Source organism: Pseudophryne corroboree, chromosome 10 (genome assembly GCF_028390025.1).
Source record: "Pseudophryne corroboree isolate aPseCor3 chromosome 10, aPseCor3.hap2, whole genome shotgun sequence".
Classification (NCBI taxonomy): Eukaryota; Metazoa; Chordata; class Amphibia; order Anura; family Myobatrachidae; genus Pseudophryne; species Pseudophryne corroboree.
In genome coordinates, this window is record NC_086453.1 from 340,451,662 (window position 1) to 340,477,710 (window position 26,049).

General features: G+C 44.7%; 1 pseudogene; it reads right to left on the reverse strand.

Moving 5' to 3' along the window:
* Positions 1-9,453: 9,453 nt before the first annotated feature.
* Positions 9,454-9,572, reverse strand: LOC134967863 (5S ribosomal RNA; annotated as a pseudogene).
* Positions 9,573-26,049: the final 16,477 nt, after the last annotated feature.

Here is a 26,049-nt window from a genome sequence, read left to right on the forward strand (position 1 = left end):
TAGTGATAACGTGTTGAGACATTTGTTGTTATTAATAGTTAAAAGTAATATTTAAGGGAATAATTGTAAAAGGCACGCACACAATCTCGCCTAGAATACAAGGGAGATTTGAGTGGTGGTCAGTGAAGGATTACTGTTAAAGATCATTCACATTGATAAACGTGTAGTGTGTAACTGTGGACGTACTTGGTCTGCGTACACGTGTCCTTACAAGGGCAGGGCGTACGCAACGCAAGGGTCGACGCACGGAGCGTATATCACGCAACGGAGCGTACGGACACGCCCACATAATACAAACCGCACGATAGTATTGTTTTAATAGGCGATAAGGAAGTAACGCGAAAATAACACAAATCTATCTCAAATCCAAAAAGTTTAAAGTTAAAACATTAAGACTTTCTCTGTTGTAATTCTTCTGGGTTAGACTATTACTGAATGAAAGGAATTCTGTACAGAAATAAGAGTGTTCGAATGTAAGAGTGTGTATATATAAGATTTCTCTTTTATTACGGAAGTGGGAACCATAGGCCAGTAGAAAGAGGTACACCAGCGAGAGTGATATCGTGCGGTGGCTTGGGAGGCGTCCCTTGTTAGTCTCGACATATTAATGAGCAGTAGAGTCTGCTGTACATAACAGACCAGGAGGTCACAGACCAGGAGGTCACAGACCAGGAGGTCACAGAACAAGAGGTTCAGGTACAGCAGACTAGAAGAAGAGAGCACAACCGAAGAGGGTTGGTGCGAGACCCATATAGGCCAACAAAGCTCATGGCTGAAGGAATTCGCAGCAGAAATTTTCGATTCCACTGATCGTTCCGCACATAAGATTAGTTGCTTGTGTGCAGATACGATTGTACCGCATGTGATTGTGTGCATTAGCGTGTCTTGAATTCAGAAGAACGCTACTTGCACATTGTTAACGTGATTTGTGTAATTTTTTTTATTTTAAGGGAAGTAGCCTGATCACTCAGGGACATTCCAGTGACTGATACTTGCTGGGGAGGGTAAGACACTCCCACACGCCCGAGCAAGTAGACGTACTTAGGTGCCCTAGGTTGGGTACGGAACCTCTGGGAGCTTTGGTCGCCGTATTGGCCAGCGTGGACGGGAGTTAAGTGGGCGGACTTCGGAGCAAAACCCCCACCGCAGCCTTACCCCGAGCATCTTGGTTTCTGTAAGGGTTGCCGAAGACCCTGATTTGAAGTCAGAGGTAGTGAAAGCAGCACCTGCAGAGATGGGGGCCAGTTGTTCAGGTAAGGGGCGATCAACCCAGGTTCAGGTTGATTTAGTAAACCGACCAATCGGGTCGGCAAGGTATATCATGTGTGAGAAATAGTTTTAACCCAGAAGTATTACAGAATTTAAGGAGAAGAGTTTGCCTGATTAAATCTTCAAAAAGGCGTATTAGACATTATGATGATTTAAAATTGTGGCAACAGGAAAGTGAAATGCAAAGAAATTTAACTTACATATCTGACTCTCACCTTGGGAAGAGAGACATGGCAATGGAGAGGATTATGGTTGCAGAGAATGGCGCAATGGTGTACGATAAAAATGCACTTAGTAACTGTATTAAGAATGAAAGTAACAAATGTAATAATGTTTATAAAAATGAAAGTGTAAAAATTACAAATATTAAACTGTGCAAGTCGCACCCCATGTCAAACTTCCCTCAGGACTACAAGCAAGAAAGTGAGCCCAGCACGATGTCGGCACCTTTTCCAGTAGCCATCCTACCAGACATCCAGGTGGACGCGACCAAATCGGTAAAGGCAGTAATCAAACCCCCTAACGGAGGGTCAGGTGAGGTCGTGTCCACAGGTACGTACGGTGTTATATATCACGCACAAACAAATGTACCCCATACTGTAAAACCAACACAAGGTGATGTAATTGAATTTAGTCCTGTCAGAGTGATCACAGTCCCCGATGGGAAGACTGACGATCAGGGAATCATTCCCGTCAACGACAGTGCAATGCACCGTCCCTGGTCCCGAACAGAATTGAGATCAATCATGTCTGAATTCCCTGATCCCAGGGAAGATTTAGTTGCATGTCAGAGGTTTATTAAAGAACTAGGAAACTCCACAGAACCCACCAACGAAGATTGGCGGACAGTGCTGAGGGCATGTTTGCCCGCCAGTGTTGACCCTGCGAAATTTATTTCTGATTGTAAATTAGACACAGAAGTACCTCAAACGGAGGAACACATTCAGGAATGTATTAAGCAGATCAACCGACAGTTAGGAAAATATTTCCCAGCCGTTGTCGAGTGGAGCATCAAAAGACACCTGGAGTCACAGGGCAGTAAGCAAATAACAATCAGTAGACAAGCCCTGACAGCGAAGCCACACCAGTTTAAGACCCAAAATCCTGTGAGAAATTCAAATGTGTTAGTTTGTTACCATTGTCACAAAGAGGGACATTTTGCAAGAGATTGCAGATCAAGAAGTAGACAAAAGTCATATCAACCCCCTAGACAACAACATAACCATGGTATCCAAGGAATTAGGGAAGTACAGGGAAAGCGGTTGATGGTGATGAGCATCCAAGCATTAAAGGAGGCATCAAATCAACCAAAACCCCAGGCCGCTGGCACATGGAGGAAGCCAAGGGTTTGTTATCTTTGTAAAAGAGAAGGGCATTATGCCAACAACTGTAACAGCCCACATAAAATCAGACCCCCTAGACAGAAACACGAACAGAATTATGACAAACCAAATTATAATCAGGGATCATATAGGAAGAATTTTGGGCCACACCCATGATATGTAGTCAGGAAAGGTGATCATTAGGACTGATGGTAAGCCTGAGGTTATTGTTAATAAATTGGGAGGTCATTCCTTGAAGACACAGGAATGACCGGGTAAAAATTTGTAATGTATCTATAAAATGTTTTTTTCTCCCCCATCTCTGACGGTCATCGGCAGGACTCAAACATTACATAGCTACTTGGTCTTTGCAGAAGTCTACCAAAACCCCAGCATGACCTACCCGCATCAATGTATCCTGGCCAGATACAAAGGGTGGAGTTTGGAAATGCTGGTGGAAGGGACTGCGCAAAGATACCATTGGACATGCAGGTGTGACAGTCTGATGATGAACGGAAGAACTGACAATGTTTTTTTTTCCTCTCTTGAAAAAAATGTTTGAAAAATGTTTTTTTTTCTGTTGTTGTTTATTGTTGATTTATATGACGCATATATATATATGAACGGTTCTCTATCCCTTGTTGTTTTTTTCCCCTCTCTCTCTCTTCTTTCTCATGTTCTCATAACGTTATAGATGGTATGTCACACATTAGTTGGACAAATGGTAATGCAAGATTTATTCTCCTTACAGAAAGAGCGCTGAGCTAGAAAAAATATTGTATCACCAGAATGTTTAGAAGACTGAGAGACAGCACCTTTGAGATGACAGCAGAACAAGAAGAACAACAAGACTAGATAACTAATTATCGTAACAAGTTTCTCTCCCCCTCAAACTGTTTTTTTTTTTTTTCTGTACCCCCATTACAAATTTCTCCTTTTCTCCTCCTGTAAGGTGGACTTGCCCCAAGAGACTGTGATACGGATTTTCCTGTTAAACATGATGTTGACCAGAGCAGTCTGTTTCGGTGAGAGTACCAGTGAGGTCGAGAAAGGATCCAGAATGGGTTTCTGATGACTGAGACGGAGGTGTAAATTTCCAATAGCAACACATCACCGAGCAAAGGCGAGTACCGGAAACGATCCAGCAGCCATGTTATTTATAGATATTGTGAAGGATTGTTAGCTGAAGAGAACTGTATCTGTAGACTCTGTGACAGTGTAGTTGAGGATGGGTGTATCAAGAAATGCCAATCCAGTTTTAATATCCACATGGACCGGCATCCATTGAGTGACTATCATTCCTTAGTGGGTAAAGTGTTAAATCAGACAGATTGTTGGGTATGCTCTCAAGTACCTCAAGGCCATAGCAAATCAGGATTAGTGCCATTCCCTCTAACTATAGGGGAGGTACTTGAGCTAAGTGGTGGGAGGCCGGTGGACAGGAGGTTTAATATCTCCAGTCCTCCTAGTTTGAAGCTCCACCAATATCATGTGGATAGATCCCTAGTATGTTTTAACATTTCCAATCCCCGAAAGCCGGGAAATTGGGAAGTGTCATGGAATAACCAAACCATGACCTTTTCATACAGAGCCGATAGAATGCCTACAGATACAGAACTTATACGCCACATAGCCGGTAGTGAGAAATACTTCCGATATAGGTATACCCTAGGAAGTAGGATCATGAGAGTTGGAGAAGTATCACCAGGATACTGTGCACATATCGTACAAACTGATACGTGTACTAAACAGATGGGAGAATTAGGGTTAGGAGATTTCATATGGAAAATGTGTAATATGGTAATGTCCTACTCCGTCCCATATGTTCTCCCCGATGATGCATATTTCATATGCGGGAGGAAGGCGTATAAGTGGCTTGCCCCAAACTCAGAAGGGTTATGTTATATTGGAAAAGTACTGCCTGAGGTAATGACCGTATCCCACACTAAAATGAAGGATATTCACCGCAGTGCCCAAGCTCCTTATACTCACACTCATTACGAGCACATCGTTAAACGGCACCTAATAGAAAGAACAGAGCATCCGGCCTCTGACCTGATCCATGAATCCACCGGGATTCAATTCCTAATCGCGTTAGATATCACTCGTACCGCCAGAGGAGTGATAAATTATAAATATATATCTGCGCTTGCAAATTTATTAGACAATATCACTGAAATGTATGATGACACATTCAGGTATACCGGAAGGGAGCTCCAAGCTTATAAAACAGAACTGGTTCAGCATAGGATGATTCTCAATTATCTCACAGCTGTGACAGGCGGGTATTGTGTTACCCTAGCGACTCAGTATGGAATAAAGTGCTGCACATATATTACAAACAGCACCGAGGACCCGGCCGAGGTCATAGACCAAAAGATGGATGACATTTTGCAATTAAAATGGGAGTTCCGAAGGAAACACAATCTCACCCTTGCCGCTGTGGGTAATGAGCTGACCGGTTGGGTGTCATGGTTGAACCCACGAAATTGGTTCTCTGGTTTAGGATAATGGACCCAAGGTATTATCATGGATGTAGGGAAATTTCTTTTGTGTATTCTGGGTGTCATCATATTGGTCGGTCTGATATTTAGATGCGTTCGGGTTTTAACAAAGTGTAAACGTAGCGCCCGAGTGATGAGTTTAAGAAGTGAAGATACTGTAATAACAACGACTGATTTGGTTTATGACCCAACGATAGAGACAATGTTGTGATGAAAATGTGATTCCACGGTCCGTTTCTTTCACCCGTTTCTCCTTTGTTTTCCTCCAAGGTACAAAGACATCCGCTTGGAAGAAGAATTTGACAACCTTTTACACAGACAACTGATGGACTATGCCATAGACCCCCCATATCCCTAGTACCTTTAATTTTACGCTAGCCCAACACTTTTTGTAAGTCTATGGACATTGAGAAAGCTTTTGCTCGCACTTTGGCAAAAGCCCAAGGAGACTACAGTCAACATGTACATCGAGACAAGACAAGACACAAGACAAGACCTCAATCGGCAAATGTATATTAAACTCACATAGTTTATGACTGCATTTACCATAATTGCTCCTTATCTTCATCTCTACAACCTTCAGGTAAAACACACATAGTCGATAGGGAATATAGGCACAGATATCAGCACTCACATATCCCCCTATTCATGTATCATCAACTAAAATCTGCTCCCCCATTTTGTTGCAACCAAAAGCCGAAAAGAGCTCGGTAAAGTTTGACAGCCCATCCACAGACCCGTACCACGGGATAAGAAGGAATTCAAATGTATACTTCGCAATACCTCGAAGCTTGATTTAAAACACGTACGGCACGATGATACATGACCCCCCAAACATAGATTCATACACACATGCTTCTGCTATCTCACTAGGTCATACCGTTTTCCCACCTTCTCCTCTTCTCCCCTACCCAATCATAGAAATGTATTATACATGACATATATTTTTCTCTTTTTGAACTGTTTTAGGAAGTGGCAGTTATTGGTGACTGCCAAAGGGTGGACTGTCAAAGTCAGAAAAATATCACGCTGCACATTTCCATATATGCTCCTCATGCGTGTGCCCGCTGCACGAGCATGAGCTCTCCCGTGCGTGCGTATACTCGCGGTCGCGTGCACTCGCAGGCGCGCGGTATGCGCATTTACGGTAGAGTTTGTGTGCGTCCAGCGGGCGACTCAATCGTAACATATTTTAGTCATGTAATGTATTTTGTAGATTATGGTCCCTTTGATAGAATCTGAAAGTTTAGTTAATATAGCATGTTCGGGGACAAAGAGATTCCTCTTTGTTTGATACGAAGGGTCAGACAGGGGTTACACAGTGGTGTTTAGTATCCATCGGAAGAAAATATATTTAGCAATATTCCGGTGTTGGTTTGAAGCGGATTACTCGCTCTTGCGTATAGTTATGGACATAAGAAGTTTATGAACATTTACTATATTTGCACTTTATTACCCATGCGGCGGGAAACCCAGTTTCCCTCCCACCTGAGCAGTTTGAAATAGTCACAGCCCACCTGTATGAACCAACCTATGACCTTTTGTTATAATGCAGAGACGAATTCCTGTGTCCAATGAACAATAAGTATGTAGGGACCATTGTACTGTACTGTGTGTAAGTGTATATAAAGACAAGCCGATCTGGGCCAGCTCTCTACTCTTTTCAACGGTTCTCATCACTGATAATCGGGAGCTGGATATCCAGAAAGGCGCTTGCGATTGTTCCCCTTGTGCGTAAGTTCTCTGCAACCATACTTATCTCCTATTTTGTTGTAAGCCATTCTCTCTCTCCTTCCCCCTTTTAAATGTAATTGTGTCTTTGTTGTATTTTAACGTGTAGTAACTCGGTTAGATATTTTATGTTAGTTTGGTAGTGTATAACTTGTATTGTGTATTCTTTTGCGATTGAACGTTCATTCATTTCCTTAAAAGGTGTTAGACCCTTAGACCGGTATTTGAGTGTTTATTATATTGCTAAAGGGTTCTTAGAGCGTAAGAATCGCTCATACAGCTTTTAAACTAACAAGGTTACACTGTGTTGCATTTACACCTTATCACTGCACAAAGGTTTAACTCTGTGAGCGTCAGCGCCTCTCGTGATCTCCTCGTGGTCTCGAGCGTCCGCTACGCTGCTAGCGTATCATTACGTTAGTCGGCAGCCTATAGCGTGCTTGCCTTTACGCTTTAAGCCGTGAGCGAACGTGCCGCTCGTGCGTCTCATCCACGGCCACGCGTTTGTACGCTACGTGCGTACTCTTATGGTATTCCATACGCCAATTGCGTACTGTGTTCATTAACCTTTTAGCGTGTTTAATATAGGATATATATTAGGCTTTTACACTAGTGAGTAGATAAGATGCATTCTCTGCGGTGTCACTGATTCCTAGTGAGTAGATAAGATGCATTCTCTGTGATGTCACTGGTCTCTAGTGAGTAGATAAGATGCACTCTCTGTGATGTCACTGGTTTCTAGTGAGTAGATAACATGCATTCTCTGTGGTGTCACTGGTCTCTAGTGAGTAGATAAGATGCACTCTCTGCGGTGTCACTGGTCTCTAGTGAGTAGATAAGATGCATTCTCTGTGATGTCACTGGTCTCTAGTGAGTAGATAACATGCACTCTCTGTGATGTCACTGGTTTCTAGTGAGTAGATAAGATGCATTCTCTGTGATGTCACTGGTTTCTAGTGAGTAGATAACATGCATTCTCTGTGGTGTCACTGGTTTCTAGTGAGTAGATAAGATGCATTCTCTGTGGTGTCACTGGTTTCTAGTGAGTAGATAAGATGCATTCTCTGCGGTGTCACTGGTTTCTAGTGAGTAGATAAGATGCATTCTCTGCGGTGTCACTGGTTTCTAGTGAGTAGATAAGATGCATTCTCTGCAGTGTCACTGGTTTCTAGTGAGTAGATAACATGCATTCTCTGCGGTGTCACTGGTTTCTAGTGAGTAGATAAGATGCATTCTCTGTGGTGTCACTGGTTTCTAGTGAGTAGATAAGATGCATTCTCTGTGGTGTCACTGGTTTATAGTGAGTAGATAAGATGCATTCTCTGTGGTGTCACTGGTTTATAGTGAGTAGATAAGATGCATTCTCTGTGATGTCACTGGTTTCTACTTTCTAGTGAGTAGATAAGATGCATTCTCTGTGGTGTCACTGGTTTCTAGTGAGTAGATAAGATGCATTCTCTGCGGTGTCACTGGTTTCTAGTGAGTAGATAAGATGCATTCTCTGCGGTGTCACTGGTTTCTAGTGAGTAGATAAGATGCATTCTCAGTGATGTCACTGGTTTCTAGTGAGTAGATAAGATGCATTCTCAGTGATGTCACTGGTTTCTAGTAAGTAGATAAGATGCATTCTCTGCGGTGTCACTGGTTTCTAGTGAGTAGATAAGATGCATTCTCTGCGGTGTCACTGGTTTCTAGTGAGTAGATAACAAGCATTCTCTGCGGTGTCACTGGTTTCTAGTGAGTAGATAAGATGCATTCTCAGTGATGTCACTGGTTTCTAGTAAGTAGATAAGATGCATTCTCTGCGGTGTCACTAGTTTCTAGTGAGTAGATAAGATGCATTCTCAGTGATGTCACAGGCTACTGGTGAGTAGATAAGATGCATTCTCTGCGGTGTCACTGGTTTCTAGTTAATGCATAGATTGCATTCTTGGTGATGTAACTGTTCCGAGTGACTGGATAGGCTACATTCTCACCAGGGGCATCTTCAGAGAGGAGGAGGCCCATATGCAGTCTTCTTCTAGGGCTGCCTCTCTTTTGCCGGCAGTGCTCTTGACTCTGGGCACTAAGGTCACTAGGGGACCCTAGCGCTGTTAAGGGATTGTTTTGCAAAGAGGCAAAAAAGAAGAGGACTATTATGTCTCTCAGGGGCACACTTAATTTCTATATATATATATATGGAAAATATGAAAAGATGGATGAGAGAATTTGTGGTTTGTATGTAGAATTAGATAAAACTTAACTTTTAATGGTATTCACAGACGAAAAAAATTGTATAATTATAGCTGTGTATCATCAATATAAATTAAAACAAGTATTAAACCAAATTATAGTGACGATGAGGTAAAGTGTGACTCACTTATATAAAGAGGGTGACAGGAAGATAACTGTAAACCCACTGATTTGTAAGCGAGTATTTAATGTTAGACGTTTGTCAAAGCGAAAATGTAGTGTTCCTGTTATCTCTATGAAATTATGATAGTAAATACAATTGTATAATCATAGTAGAGATAATCGGAAACCGGCTTAAATGGATCTGGACTCCTATAAAGAGGGTCAATTGGAGTAAATGAATGACAAAATTAATTAGGATGAAATATGCTGATCAGCGGAGGGTATATTCCTTATTGCTACAGTACCCGGTATTCCCAGAGGGTCACCCTTTCTGGTACTGACCAGGCCCAATGCTGCTTGGCTTCCAAGATCAGGCGAGATCGGGCATGTCCAGCTTGGTATGACTGTAGGAAGTCAAGAAAATACCTATCAGCATAGGCAGTGGCCGATATTGAGGCCAATTAATAAGATATGGTCTGAAGGCTAAACATTGATGTGGGAAAAGGTGACAATAATACACCTGCACTGTATAATACAAAGCATGTGGACTAGAAAATTCCAGCATACGGATTGCCTGGAGGGTTAACCATAAATCGATGGTTGACCAAGAGTTGCTGACAGGTACAGTAATAATCACTTAGTGAGTATAATGCAAAAAAGAGGCGAATTCATAAACGCAACTTATAATTTTGCATAGAAAATTAGTATGATGACTAATACAAATTAGTATGATGACTAATAAAAATTCATATGATTTAAACTGCAAGAGCTGCAAAGGCAGCTATCCATTGGTTCTATAGTTTTACATAAAGTGGTACAACGGCTGATCACATATAATACAGTGCAATGACTGATTGGAATTCGCGTAAATACAATAAATTGCAAGAGCGACTGTACATTTATTGCTAGAAGCCGCCTTGGTGTTACACTGATTATTTTGTAAATAAATATTGACAAAAAATGTTAACCAAAAATGTGTGCTGACCCATATATTGATATAAAACAAGTAATCAATAATCCAGCAAACACAGAAAAATTGTAGGTGTATCAAGTAAATACAGCTCTCCTGCAAAAAATGCAGAAAATCGAACTTCAAAAGCCTTATTAGGCGAAGTCGGTAGCTTTATGTTGGTCTTATTATATTTGCCTTATATGCTATATATGTTATATAACAATTGAATGACAAATCAGTGTACAATCAGGACCAGTGCAGATTCCTAAAAAAAAACCCCACCCAATACAGACCCTAGCGCTGTCTCAGAGTCTAGTGCACGTGCGCAGGTCTCCGGGTAATTCATGATTTTCCTACTGAGCATGTGCAAACCTCCAGGAAATTGGCCGCTATACCATTTTCCCAGCGATTTCTGCCTGGATTCCAGAGCTATTGAAACAGATGGGTGCAGGGTGTGCGGGGCCCCCATTATAAATACGCCAGTAATTCTTAGTGATGTCACTCATTTCCAGTGATCGGATAGGCTGCATTCAATCCAGAATACATATGTATTCCCGGCCGACGGGATGCCGGCTATCAGTATCCTGGCAACGCTAAGGGTCCCCTTGCGGGCATTGGACACTCATGAGAGGGAATAGCCCCTGTGAGCAGGAATGTCGGCATTGTCAGCTGTTGGCATTCCAGCGTCGGTATCCTGAACCACTAGGATCCCAACAGACTGCAAATTGATTGCCTCCCTTCAATCCACCCTCACTGTCTGTATACGATACAGTAGATCTACTTTAAAAAGGCAACTTGAGCTGTGAGTGATTTATTTAGTCAGGCCATAATAAAGTGCTCCAGGGGACTCTGGTTTTGTTCATTTCTAAGCAGAGACGGGGAATGTGTAATCTGAGGTCAATCCGCTTCGCATGTAATAACCCGGTACAATCTTACTTCACCTCGCATTGCATGTATTTATCATAAAATATCAGGTCCATTCTTTAATACCATTTGTGCTTTCAGAAAACGCGGTGACAGACGACCCCCGTGCTGACCCAATTAGGCATGTCACTTTCGCTGGAAAACAGAAAATATTGAGCTGCACTTAAGATAGAAAATAAATAATATATCTCTTTGCAATGAATCAGAAAAAAAATGACAGTTGTTATAGCAATATAGAAAAAGGTGATGGTTATTCCACCAAAGCAATCAGCATCAGATCCTGCAAAGCTGTAATCATCTCCGAGCTGGAATCGCAGGTATAAAACACAACAGGGTTCTTGGCTGCTATTAATATACAAAAATGTGTTGTTGTTTTTTGTTTTTTTACCTCTGACGTGAGTGATGCTCAAACCTAATGACTGAACGGACGCTGAAGTAGTTCACATTCTGCGGGATCAATACTTAAAACAAAGACTACCTTATCTTTACTTTAATGAGTATTGATGATTCCAATTCTTCTTTTCAGCAAGAAGGTCAAAGCAAAATCCCAATAAGAGAAATGGGAAAAATCGGAGACATGAGAATGTCCTGTAACGGCCGCAGCCTTTGTATGGAGGGTAGATTACCAATCTGCCCCCACAAATAAACAGTTACTGATTTCATAGCAAATAGCGGGGTATCAGCTCAATATGTACTTGATGTACAGATGGGTCCACGGTTATCTTGACTAGTTTTCTGCACCTAGGCACAACATGATTTATTAGCATAAACCCTTCATCTATTGTTCTCAACTGCAATACAATATTACAGCAGGGGATTAAGTCCGACTGACCAGTCTCAGTTAATCCTATTAAAGGTCAAGATAAATGTGGACCCATCTGTATGTTAAATTATGTTCCTTTTATAGCGGACTCCCTAACCTATTTCTACTGTAACTCCTGTGCTATTCTAGACCGGTTGGGGGAAGTCAATTTCAGTAGGATTTGTACATAGAGAAATCTGTAACAAGGGCTTTGCGGGGAGGAAATTGTGACTATATAACGGCATATGTATATGGGCAAACGCCTGGGCGCACGGAAGGCATTTACTACTATAGAACCATTAAGGACAGTGCTGCAAAAATGCGGTTTCACTTTGCAAGGTGAAGCTATTCATAGGAGATGGTGGGATGGATAGGGGAGAACATACAAACTCCACACAGTAAGGGCCATGATGGGAATCGAACCCATGACCTCAGTGCTGTGTGCAGGCAGTAATGTTAACTATTACAACATCCGTGCTGTCACATTTGTCGGTTTGGAGGGGGAGGATCAGAATAAAACAAAGTTTGATGAAATCTACAGTACTTACCAGTGAATAATGTTATACCTGTAATGGAAAGACATAAGGGGGTATTCAATTATGCCCGGATTTGTAGGCTAGCCAAAAAATCCGGACATAGCTATTCAATCCCGGCTGGTTTTGTCCACTTTTTCCGACAACGCGGATTTGACTTGTTAACAAGTCAAATCTGCATCCGCGGAAAATAGTTGAAAACAGACGTGTTTTTGTCAAAAATGCGTCCACGTGTTTACCGACAGTGCCGGATTTTTCAACAGTTGAAAAATCAGCACTTTGATTGAATAGGTCGAGTGTAAATTCGACCTAAAAACTGGCGAAAAAGTGCAGTTTGTCCGACTGACGGAAAATTGGGCACTAATTAAATAGCTCCTATACTATTAACATTTATGTGAAGATTGTTAGGATATGGGGGGTCATTCCGAGTTGTTCGCTCGGTAAAAATCTTCGCATCGCAGCGATTTTCCACTTAATGCGCATGCGCAATGTCCGCACTGCGACTGCGCCAAGTAAATTTGCTATGCACTTTGGAATTTTACTCACGGCATTTTCATCGTTCTGGCGATCGTAATGTGATTGACAGGAAATGGGTGTTACTGGGCGGAAACAGGCCGTTTTATGGGCGTGTGGGAAAAAACGCTACCGTTTCCGGAAAAAACGCAGGAGTGGCTGGAGAAACGGGGGAGTGTCTGGGCGAACGCTGGGTGTGTTTGTGACGTCAAACCAGGAACGACAAGCAGTGAAATGATCGCAGATGCCGAGTAAGTCTGAAGCTACTCAGAAACTGCTACGAGGTGTGTAATCGCAATATTGCGAATACATTGTTCGCAATTTTAAGATGCTAAGATTCACTCCCAGTAGGCGGCGGCTTAGCATGAGCAAATCTGCTAAAATTCACTTGCGAGCGAACAACTCGGAATGACCCCCATGGTACGCTCTGTACCTGTCTCCTTCTGTGTACCAGTCTATGGGTGCATCCCTAGTGATAGACCTCTAGTGCCAGGAGTCACTCGAAGGCGGAGTTATATGATGTAGGTTCCTGTTCCTCTATCTCAGGGAGAGAGTGAGGAGAGTGTGACACAGAGAGAGACTGAGAGACAGAGTCCTGGTGTACAAGTGTGCAGAGCTGAGACTGGGAGAAGATCTCAGCTACACAGACTCACAGTGTTCCAGTGCATGCTGCATCATCTTCTCTATAGTGGGAGTCAGACTGCACGGCTGTGCAGTCCTCCATGCTTCACCACCACAGACATCTCCTGATAAGTACCACTACCTAATGCTGTTACCTTGTGTGATATATGGGCTCCTGATTACCTCTATCAGTGTTACATCTATGTCACCTGCGTTCACTAACTAAACCTGCGTTACTGTTTAAGTCACAAAGTGTGTGGACTGACGTCACTGCACCAGATAGCCCGGAACACTCTGCCAACAAAGACACCCTCTGGGAGTATCCAGTCATATGCTGCCATACTGAATCTGCTAGCAAAGTAATGTGATAATGTGCATTAGCAAATGAGCTCATCAGGGACAGGCTTGAGGGCCTAATACAGCCTGGATCGCTGCAGCGGCAGTGACAGCAGTCTGAAGGTCTTTGTGGAGTGTGCTTGCGCACTTCGGGAGCCCAGTGAGATGCGAACAGCATCGCAGGGCTGCGATCGCCTCTGCCTGATTAACAGGGGCGGGAGGGGGCGTGCCAACGGTGTTAGAATGCTGTTGGTGGGCGCGGTCCGGACAACGCAGGCATATCTGGACTGTTGCGGCGGCGGCTGCATGATGTCACACGCAGCCGCTGTGACCCGGAATGCGGTAGGTAGCCGCCTGCCAGCGCAGCTAGGCTGCGCAGGCAGGGAGCTACTCGCTTTATGCAAAAGCATCGCCGCCGTGCGATGCTTTTGCACCCTTGCCGGGGGGAGTTAGGGCCTGACATGCGGGGTGGACTAGCCCTGTGCTGGGCGTCCCCCCGCATGTCAGAGTAAATGATCGTAGATGTACGATCAGATCTGAATTACCCCCTGTGTGTGGGACTCGTAATGAATTTTCACATTGAATAATCATCCATGGTCCCCACGTTTATGACACCTGTGGGCAGGTGTGCCTTCCTCCAAATGCCCTACAGCATATGTACTTCAGTTGCAGCGCACGGATCGCGGATGCTGGCAGGAGATGTCTACTTCCTACAAACGCCCCCCGCAGCATGAGAATATTTGTGGCACGGTACTGCACACCCACTGCCTTGGGCCTGTGCAATACTAACCACACCAGAATCAGGCACTGTGTCACATAGGGGTCTATTCATGAAGCAGTGAAAAGTGAGGAGAAGAAAGCCAGCGGAGAAGTTGCCCATGGCAACCAATCAGTGGTGAGCTAAGATTTATAAAATGCATTCTATAAATTTATATGTAGCAGCTGATTGGTAGCCATGGGCAACTTCTCCACTGGCTCACTTCTCCTCTCGTTTCACTGCTTAGTACATCTCCCCCTATGGCTGGTATGAAGGTACAATGCCATCAGTCAGAATGTTGACACCAGAAGGTCAACAATGATGATGTGGACATGGTTTATTATGACACTATGAACATGTTGACGATTCAACGTCGACATTACAACCACATCTTCCTAATGAATGTTGGCATTTTGAATGTTTACGTAATGTACCACACCCTAAAATTCCTACCCTAAAAGGGACTATGGGGGTCATTCCGAGTTGATCGCTTGCTAGCAGTTTTTAGCAGCCGTGCAAACGCTATGCCGCCTCCCACTGGAAGTGTATTTTAGCTTAGCAGAAGTGCGAACGAAAGGATCGCAGAGCGGCTACAAAATAATTTTGTGCAGTTTCAGAGTAGCTTCAGACCTACTCAGCGCTTGCGATGACTTCAGACTGTTCAGTTCCTGTTTTGACGTCACGAACACGCCCTGCGTTCGCCCAGCCACACCTGCGTTTTTTCGATCACTCCCTGAAAACGGTCAGTTGACACCCAGAAACGCCCACTTCATGTCAATCACTCTGCGGCAACCAGTGCGACTGAAAAGCTTCGCTAGACCCTGTGTGAAACTACATCGGCCGCTGTGAAAGTACGTGCCGGTTTTTTGCATCATCGCTGCGCAGCGAACATTTTCTGCTAGCGATCAACTCGGAATGACCCCCTATAGCCACTTTATTCTTGGGTGAACGCCCTGCTACCCAGCCACACATTCACTCCTGTATAGGGACAGAGTGGTCTATTTACTAAGCCTTAGATGAGATAAAGCACAAGCCAATCAGCTCCTAACTGCCATGTTACAGGCTATGGTCCAGATTTATCAAGCCTTAGAGAGTGATAAATTGCTCTTACCTGCCATGTTACAGGCTGTGTTTCATTTTTTTTGAAAAAAAAAAGAGATTTTAACCAACTTACAGGCTTGTATAGATTTATGACACTATTTATCATTTTCTTACTTACATTAACTTGTCACTTTCATAACGTACAGGGGGGGGAGGGGGTGTAATTCAGACCTGATTGCTAGGGTGCGTTTTTTGCATCCCTGCGATCAGGTAGTCGCCGCCTACAAGGGGAGGGGGAAATCGCTGTGCAGGGGTGCGATAGTTTGTGCAGTCTCTGCACAGCCCATGACTTACTCATCCGCTGCGATGATCCGGCCCGGAGCTGACGTCAGGAACCCTCCCTCCAAACGCCTGGTCCCACCTGCGTTTTTCCGGACATTCCTCTAAAATAGTCAGTTGCCACCCACAAATGCCCTCTTCCTGTCAGCCACCTTGCGATCGCCCGTGCAATCACTTTGTTTGCACCATTCCGTCGCTGCGGACCAGCGCGCCTGTGCATTGAGGTGCATACACATGCTCAGTTCAGACCCGATCGCCCGCTGTGCTAAAACGCACACAAGCGATCGGGTCTGAATTAGGCCCAGGGTGCAGTAATAATTGTATTATCCTGAGACTTGCTGTTCCACAATGACTGGGTGAAGCAGAGATATTCTGCCACTGAGTTACAGAGAAAAAGTGATTATAGCAACAATTAGATGATGAATGTGACATAAAAACTTTCACAGTTAATAAATAATAATAATAATAATAATAATCTTTCTTTAACATGAATTAAACGGCTATGCCAGATTTCCTCAAAAGATTCTCCCCCCTAGTGAGATATTATTTGTAAATCCTCAGGGTCAGAGGTTAAACCCTGGTTAATTAATGTGGCCGCGTGTACGTGGGCTGCGTGGGAAGTGATAATCGTGCCATGGGTCTGATGCCCTAACGAGCCCAGAGCAGATAAGAATCAGCAATTAGCAATTAACATATTATCAGAGGACAGAGGCTGAAATACTCATTGCTTGAGCCATGAGGGGGGAACTCGGCCTGTTTATCCCTGAGCCTGGTGCCGGCCATCTGCATATATGTATCCCTGTTGTAGTCCTCTTTAGCCGCCTGCTGACTGCGAATTGCTGGAAGCTTGAGCTGTGTAGTCGGTGAATAGCTGGCAGTGATACAGGGCACGTGTATCGGTGATGTGGTGCTGCCCTGCTGTCCCAAATGATATTGGCCAGGCGCAGTAGCGGATCTTGCCACGGGCAAGCAGGACTTTTGCCCGGGGCGCCGCCTACCGGAGGGCGCGGGGCGCCGTCCGGAGGGCGCCGCACCAGGGCAAGATCCGCTGCTGCTGTGCCTCCCGCTGCCCGCTGCCGCTGTGAAGGGAAACTAGACGCGCCTTCGTGGAGAGGACCTTTGCTGTGCGGTGTGCGATGACGTCATTGCGCACTGCACATTTCAGAGCGCTACAGTAGTCTGTACAGGGGCGTAAATGACCACGCCCCCTGTACGAAGCCACGCCCCCTATTGGCGCCCGGGGCGCACAGAGCCCCAGAACCGGCCCTAGCCAGGCGATGCGTGACTGGTTGAGCTGTATACCTTTGATAAAGTCACGTGATCGTGACGAAACGCGTCAGGACCCCGCCTTCCATACACCTGGTCCAGGTGAATTAATCCTGTGCAATCCACACAGCTTCTCTTCCATCCAGCTGACTGGCTGACCGCGGCAAGAAACCGCCTTTGACTCTCCGACAGCAGCTTGCTATCACCGCCGGCCAGCGATCACGAGAACAGGAGACGACCGCACATTTCCTCCTGGCGGCAGGTACTTAGCATTGGGTTACCCACCTTTCCGCTCCGCTGTGCAATCACATTGTGCATTTCAGCAGCTTGCTTCATCGCCGGCTGGCGATCAGGAATACAGGAGACGATTATACATCTCTTTCTATTGGGAGGTGCTCGGCACTGGGCACCGCAATACTCCTCTCCTCTGTGCAGAACATCGGGCAACGCAGAACTCACTAGCCGGGGACGCCCGGCCAAGTTTATAACAGCCCTTGCCGGAGAGGTAGTATATGTTTACATTTATCTGGAACTACATCTACAAATTCTCCTGTTCCCTCCCTATTGCACAATTAGGATTTAATATATTGGATAGCCATTTTTTTCACACGGCTGAACCTTTATATCACCTGAGACAGATATAGGTGTATTATTAACCTACATGTTTTATAATTATATTGATTAAGAGAATAAATTCTTTACATTTTATACATTGTGCTCTCTATTTTATAAAGCTGCTGACACACAGCGCAGCCACTTTTCTTGCTCTATGGCCCTCATTCCGAGTCGTTCGCTCTGTAATTTTCTTCGCATCGCAGCGTTCTTCTGCTTAGTACGCATGCGCAATGTTCGCACTGCGACTGCGCCAAGTAATTTTGCTATGAAGATAGTTTTTTTACTCACGGCTTTTTCTTCGCTCCGGCGATCGTAGTGTGATTGACAGGAAATGGGTGTTACTGGGCGGAAACACGGCGTTTTATGGGCGTGTGGATGAAAACGCTACCGTTTCCGGATAAAACGCGGGAGTGGCTGGAGAAACGGGGGAGTGTCTGGGCAAACGCTGGGTGTGTTTATGACGTCAAAACAGGAACGACAAGCACTGAACTGATCGCAGATGCCGAGTAAGTCTGAAGCTACTCAGAAACTGCTAAGTAGTTTGTAATCGCAATATTGCGAATACATCGTTCGCAATTTTAAGAAGCTAAGATTCACTCCCAGTAGGCGGCGGCTTAGCGTGTGTAACTCTGCTAAAATCGCCTTGCGAGCGAACAACTCGGAATGAGGGCCTATGTCAGTGTGAATGATCGTATCTGTGCTAAATTTAGCACAGCTACGATCATCTCGGAATGACCCCCTATGTACTATGCACTGTGGAGAGCTGGAGAATTGGGGACCGTTTGCAAGCAAAGCAATTCTAGCCCCGGTACTGAATTACAGTGTGCATTCAGAACGTGGACGCTGTCATTGTTATAAACAGAGTAATGTGCAGTTATTTAAACCATTGTAATATTTAAAAATGAAAATGTTTCCCATGAATATAATTAAATGCATGTTTCTAGCAACACAAGAGAAATATCCGCTGCTTCCTCCGCTAATATTATTTACTTACATATTCAATAACCATGAATCATGTATCTGCTATGATAATGAAAATGCTGTACTACCAGTTCCCCATACTCCTGTAGAGTTCAGGCGTATTGACGGCTGCGCTGATTATTTTATTAGATACAAACCCTTAATTAGATCAGAGTAAAACAGTTTAGTGTGCGCTCTGTTCTGCTTGTATTTAAATCATTAATACAAATGTTTAGGGACCCCATGAGCACTACATTATTGGCTATGGGACCATGCTTCCAAATAAGTCAAAACTAAAGCAACCGCATCATAGAAGCAAATAGCACATGGAGAATACAGTAATTAAGAACTAATTGTCGACTGAATAATCTCCTGTCCGTAGGCTGTGTCCCCATCTGATGTTGGAACAACACGTTTGACCTGCAGGGGTTAACAAGCACTTGTGTTTGCATTCAGATAAATTAATATAGTGCATTGCATTGATTCAATGGATTCAAATTACACTAAGGTAATACAAATGGATCAAGCTAAATGTAAGAGGCGCTTACTGCACAGTACAAATACAACAATCCCAAACACAGGGATTTCATGTTTGTACGTAAAGCAAATCATTAAGCAACTGGGCAATACCATGTTGCACTGCAGGGTGGGGCAGATGTAACGTGCAGAGAGAGTTAGATGTGGGTGGGTTATATTGTTTCTGTGCAGGGTATATACTGGCTGCTTTTTTCTTTTACACTGCAATTCAGATTCCAGTTTGAACACACCCCACCCAAATCTACTGTAAATCTCTCTACACGTGTTACATCTGCCCCACCTGCAGTCAGGGCCGGTTCCGGGGCTTCTGGCGTCCCGGGCGGCATTAGGGGGCGTGGCTTTGTACAGGGGGCGTGGTCATTTACACCCCCTGTACAGACTGAAATGATGTGCGGTGCGCGATGACGGTCATCGCGCACAGTAAAGGACCTCTCCACGAAGGGAAACTAGTTTCCCTTCCCAGCGGCAGCGGGGGGGCAACGGCCAGCGGCAGCAGGGGGGCAGCGGGGGGGCACACAGCAGCAGCGGATCTTGCCCTGGTGCGGCGCCCTCCGGATGGCGCCCTGCGCCCTCCGGAAGGCGGCGCCCCGGGCAAAAGTCCTGCTTGCCAGTGGGAAGATCCGCTACTGCCTGCAGTGCAGCATGGTTTTGCCCAGGTGCTTGATAATTTGCTTTACTTACTGCACAAACATGAATCAGACACACAAGTACCAATGCGTGTGGATACATTGTAAACCATGTGTTACATTATTTTTCACCTTTGCAGACATGCATAAAACCCATGAAAAAAACACATTTTGTTTCACGTTAGTGGCTATGATGCCTTAAGGAGAGAAAATAGATGACACTATTTTTGCCTGACAATTATGCTACTGGGTGATGATGTTCTGTCAATACCAATGGACGTTAGTTTATATTATGCTGGTAAACACTATGGAAAATGGAACCCAACCTACACTAAGCAAACATATTGATATGCAAAAATATCGCATCATTTCACTCATCAGCCCTTTATGTCATCTTACAGTATATTACACAGCTAATTGTTGTATTTAAGAAGCACTGTATATGTAACTGTGATCTTCGATGTTCATCCCTCTTGGAAGCCATAACTATAAATATATCCCCTTCTGTATTTTATAAGACTATTATAGAATATGGCAGAGTTTTATGATCATTTAGAGGTTTGAGTAATGACATCGTGATAACCTCAGTCTATACACTGTGTGAGGTGATCATTCTCTAAGCTACATGAGTTATTCCCATTGAATAATGGAGGTTAGATATCCTGGCTGTCTCATTATAAGTGATGTGCTCAGATGTCTCACAGAACAATATTATTCACATATGTTGCTCTATGGCTCTTTGGTTAGAGTCTCAGTCTTGTGTCGGTGCCCTCACCAGCCGGGGTGTCGCATTCTCTGCCCCCACCTGACACATTCACCCTGCACACAGAATCCTCTCTGTTACCATGCAGTGTGCAGTGGATGTATTAAACACCATTAATACTTCATACATCTACTATCTGAGTGCTGGCGGTGGTTGCTGGAGCGATAAATATGTCCATATATGACCCTGCTGCTTATTGATTCCTCAGGCTGTTTATTTACCCCTGACTTCCCAGCACAAACAATTTATAGCTTATTACTAGGCTGTACTCGCAGCAGTGTGTGGTGAGGCTGCGCTGATTACCGTTCTCCCTTCTGGGAGTAACAGCGGGTTCCATTTCACGCTACAAAATGCTTTATGTCTGGCACTAGCGCAGTGCGCTGTACAGGCCACCCAAAAAGCTTTCAGGTGCATGTGTACGCTGCGCTTTCTGGAGAGGCATAGGGGCTGCCTAGTATCCAGCAATTCAGAAAACGGAAAGTTTTTGAAGTTTGCTTGCGGGAACCAGCAGCATCTACAGATGGGGTGAATTTCCGGAGTTCTGCTCCTTCCTATGGGAAAGAGGTCTGGGGTTGCGATTTGCGAAGTGGGATCCGAGCGGATCCATCCCCCACCTTTGGTTGTGTGCAATCAGTGTTAGGGATTGCGGTGGCAGCTGCTTTTATACAGATGGCTGCACAGCCATTGCACTGGACGGAGGAAGATGTGTAATGTGCCGCCTTTTACCTTAATAGACCGCACATTACACCGGGATCCGGTCTGAAGATCGACACTGTCTAGGTCGACAATGTTTAGGTCGACCACTATAAGTCAACAGTCACTAGGTCGACAGGGTTGGAAGGTCGACGGTTTCTAGGTCAACATGTGCTAGGTCGACAGGTCAAAGGGTCGACATCAGTTTTTCATATTTTTTTTACTTTTTCATACTTAACAATCCACGTGGACTACGATTGGAACGGTATGGAATGGTAATCTGTGCCGAGCGAAGCTGTAGCGGAGCGAGGCACCTTGCCCGAAGCATGGCGAGTGAAGCGAGCCTTGCAAGGGGACATGTTGCACTAATTGGGGTTCCCGGTCACTCTACGAAGAAACCACACCAACCCCCCCAAAAAAAACCTCATGTCGACATTTTGACCTGTCAACCAAGCACATGTTGACCTAGAAACCCTGTCAACCTTCCAACCCTGTCGACCTATAGTGGTCGACCTAAACATTGTCGACCTAGACACTGTCGATTTGATGATCCACACCCCATTACACCACCTCCTCCGTGCAGAGTGGACATGCAGGCAATTCCTATAATGCACATCTTAGCCCCTGCTTCCCGCTCAACTGTGGTGCCACCTATTCCTCCTTGGTGGTCACACCAACCTCTACTTCCCTGGTGGCATCCTCCTCCTCCACCATGGTAAAGTCTCTGCCTTCCTAGTGGTTATCCATGGTGCTTATATCTTGACCTTCCCAACATGAAAACGTTCTGACGCCCCTGGGTACCAGCAAATATTAAGGATCACCCAGATATACCAGGGGATCGCAGTAGATATCTCCCTAACTACCGCGGATCCCCCATTTGCGACAGGTTTCTATGGGGGCTGCTGTGCATTTTGATTTCCTAGCAAGATAAAACTGGTAAATTTGCCTCAAATTATTCATATTAAACATTGTAAATTTACCCAAAATTATTTGTGACATCCACATTAACTCACAAGGAACTTCTAACTTTTCTACGTTACTGTACTTGCATTGTTATGTAGGCCTTGAAGTATGTCAGGTTGGCCATTGCAGAGATGCAGCATACAGTAATGTTTCCTCTAACAGGCATCATACGGGCTGGCGTGTGGTTTGAGTAATCTCTCCTATCAGAACCTCATCTAGAATTTATGTCTTGTTGACGTGTTATTTTGCAAACCGCAGTTTGATACATTGCGCAATCCTTGGGGTGTCAGTTTTCAGGATTAATACGGTTTGATGTATGGTTTGGCATTTAGTAAGTCTCACGGGTTACAACCTGCACTTTAATAAGCCGTCCCCTGCGTATTGTCTATAGTGTACGTTTCCAAATACACAGCAATTAATGGAACAATACGCGCCACAAATGCAGACACGTCAGCCGTAGTATCGACAGTCCCTACATGACAGCTTGGTCCCCTCCCCAAGTACTCAACCAGCCTCAGCGTTGGAAAGCCTGAGCTGGGTTCCGCTGTGAGAGTGTAACCTGAAGTGAGGGGTTTCTATTGTTGCAGCAGAGACCATAGGGATAAAGTTATCGCCATGCTAAAATGCAAATTTTCTTAAATAGGCTTCCCAAATGAATGCATGAGAATTCTATTGCTGATGAGGGTTACAGCCTGTTATAGCAGTGCTATCGCTAAGGGAAACAGCTTGATGTATAAGGCACAGTGCCAAAAATCAGCGTTTATGATAAATAAGCCAAATAATGGGCAATAAATTAAATGAGTAAATGTCGCTGGGGCCTGTCACCTCCTGAGGGCCACAATCTGCAGTGCCCACAGCTCTCCAGTCACACTTGCACTCCCGTACCATCCAGGGGTAATTGCATACATTTCAGGAGCGATTATGACACCTGCCGCCAGGATCTCCAGTTTGGTGTGTTGGCATAATGTCAATTGCAGCGGTAAATTACTCTGTCAGTGTTGGACTGCGATCGAATACTGATTCTGTACCTCAAAGGAAGCAGGAGCTGATGATAAATCTGAAGCCTTGGTACGTGAACTGGAGAGATTTCAGAGAGGTAAACAGACTCCCTCCCAGAATACGCTGCAAATACAGTAGCACCCAGACCTCTGCACCATCCTGAGCTGTGCTTCGTTACTGCGGTGATCGGGCTGGGATGGTCTACATGGACTGCTCTCTAGGACAATAGGGAGTGGTATATGGTGACAGTAGATAATGTCAGCTTGCAAAGCAGTGTATGGTAGCACAGTGCAGCTCAATCAGTAATTCACTAGCAATAAATCAGAAGTTTATACACCATGGGTCTCCAACAGGACTAATATCCACTCTTGGCCTTTAGGCCTGATTTTGAGCTGGATGCAGCTCTGTATATACAGTACATAGGGAGTTTTAGCAAACGGCGATGCAGAGAATGTTGATAGTGGAATGTGCTACTGCACAGACAGATCCCGTGTTACTCCTCCTCCAGGGAAGCTTCATTCCCTGTACCAAGATGGCCACCAAGCCTGCAACTGAGCATGTGCGGAGCAGTCTTCAGACTGAGCCACAGTGAAAGACAGTAGGCTTCCATTTAGCTCCAGTAAAACCTGAGATTGCCTGCAGATATAGCTGGATAGCTGTATAACACCCCACTGCGCTCCATCTGCCTGTGTGTATAACACAGAAGTGAATGCGTCTGGGGCAAGCACCAATAGAAATTATGGCAGTTGCGGCTGTGGATGGTAAAACCGTGGGCGGTGCCGCTTCCTGCATGAAGCACCACGGATACTGGCATTAGCATAAGGAAGTAAATGTGGCTCCCGCTGCAATAAGCAAACACAGCCATTCTACGCCCCAATCTGGTCATTTTACTAAAGGTCGATATTAATCGATTTTAAAGGTCGATGCCGTGTTTCAGGGGCTAAAGCACACATTTACTAACAAACGATTTTTGATATTGATTTTAAATGCCAGTATATGTGCGAGCTAGCTCCTGGAACATATTATTAGTTTAGATCGACTTAAAATCGATCTTTAGAAAATGTAACCTTCAGAATCAGGCCCTTAATTAACCCGGTGTGCATGTGATACGTACCATCCCTTACTCATCACCTGAATCAGGGCCGTAACTAGGTGTGGGCAGATGGTGCATTGCACTCAGCGCATTTGTCCTGTGGGCGCCCCGTCTGCATCCACCCCTGTTGACCAGCTGTTATGTGAGGAGAGCTGCAGCGCTGAGGAGGCCGAGTCAGTGAATCTTACGTTTGTGTTTTAACTTTTCAGTGATCCCTCTTGCTGTGCCAGTGCTGCAGGCATGACAGGCAGCGCTGAGCAGGTTCACCTCCTCTCCACAGTAGCGGCGCCGGCTCCAATACTCACTTCTACAGTCACCGGGCGAGCCGCGCGCACGTGGTATGCCCAGCGCTGCATACTGTAAGATCCGCAGCACCGCTACAAAACAAGTAGGGTGTGTGTGTGCGGGGGGGGGGGGGGGGGGGGGCTGGGCAGCGCTGGGCAGGTTCCCCGGTGTGTCGGCATCAGCAGAGGAACAAATGTTGGCATTAGCCAATGGGAGCAGTTGGAAGGAATGAGGTCACATCTCACACTGTGGGGCATATGTATCAAAGCTTGGAGGGAGAGAAAGTACCAACCAATCAGCTCCTAACTGCCATGTTACAGGCTGTGTTTGCAAAATGACACTGTCTGTAACATAGCATTTCGCGTACAGATACACCCGTATCCACACACAGAATATACACATGTTGCATATTTTAATCAGCGTAGTCTGTTTGTGCATCGTAATCATATAGTGATGTGAATAAGACATATTTTCGGGAACTGGCGGCTCTCACGCGCCCTGTGTAACGTGCGTCATAACGTACGGAGGATAGACCAGGAAGCACACATGTGGATGCAGAAATCCTGCCGAAATTAATAGGAAAAGTTCCTTATATGTGGAAAAGTTTCCTCTCTAAATTCACCTGTTCTGAGGCAGTACTGAGTTCCTGAGACCTGCAAGGTTTTTCAGAGGCGATTTCCATGGTGATTTGCTACATCAATCTTTCATAATTACCCCTGTTCTATTCTTAAAACTGCAGAAATCAGTGACTACAATTGTGCTACTACTGTATGTTCAGAGATTTATAAAACTAGGGACTTCTATTGCAATTTCCATATAGCAGATTTTATTTTTTTGATAATTAACATTTAAACCACCTAACAGCAAACATCAATCTGAGTCACAATGTACTGTACAGACATAGAGGTAGGAGGGCTCTGCTTGCAATCTTACAATCTATAAGATAATTAAGCTATAACACATTTTCTGCAAAGACATTTTTATTTGAAGAATCTGACTGTTTTAATGAACTTTGGCTTCAACGCAGTGGTCACCATTGTTCTTCTTATAATTTGGCTCTAGTGTATGGGTCTTACTTATGTTTTGGCGCTATTATGACTTTAGGAAACAAATTACTGTAAATGGTGTCAAAGTCAGAAAAATATCTCTATGCACACTACCATATTTGCACCTCATACAGGTCCGTGCTGCGCATGCGTACGCTCTCCCGTGCGTGCGCATACTCGCTGTTGCGGGCACCCGCAGGCGCACGGTATGCGCATTTACGGTAG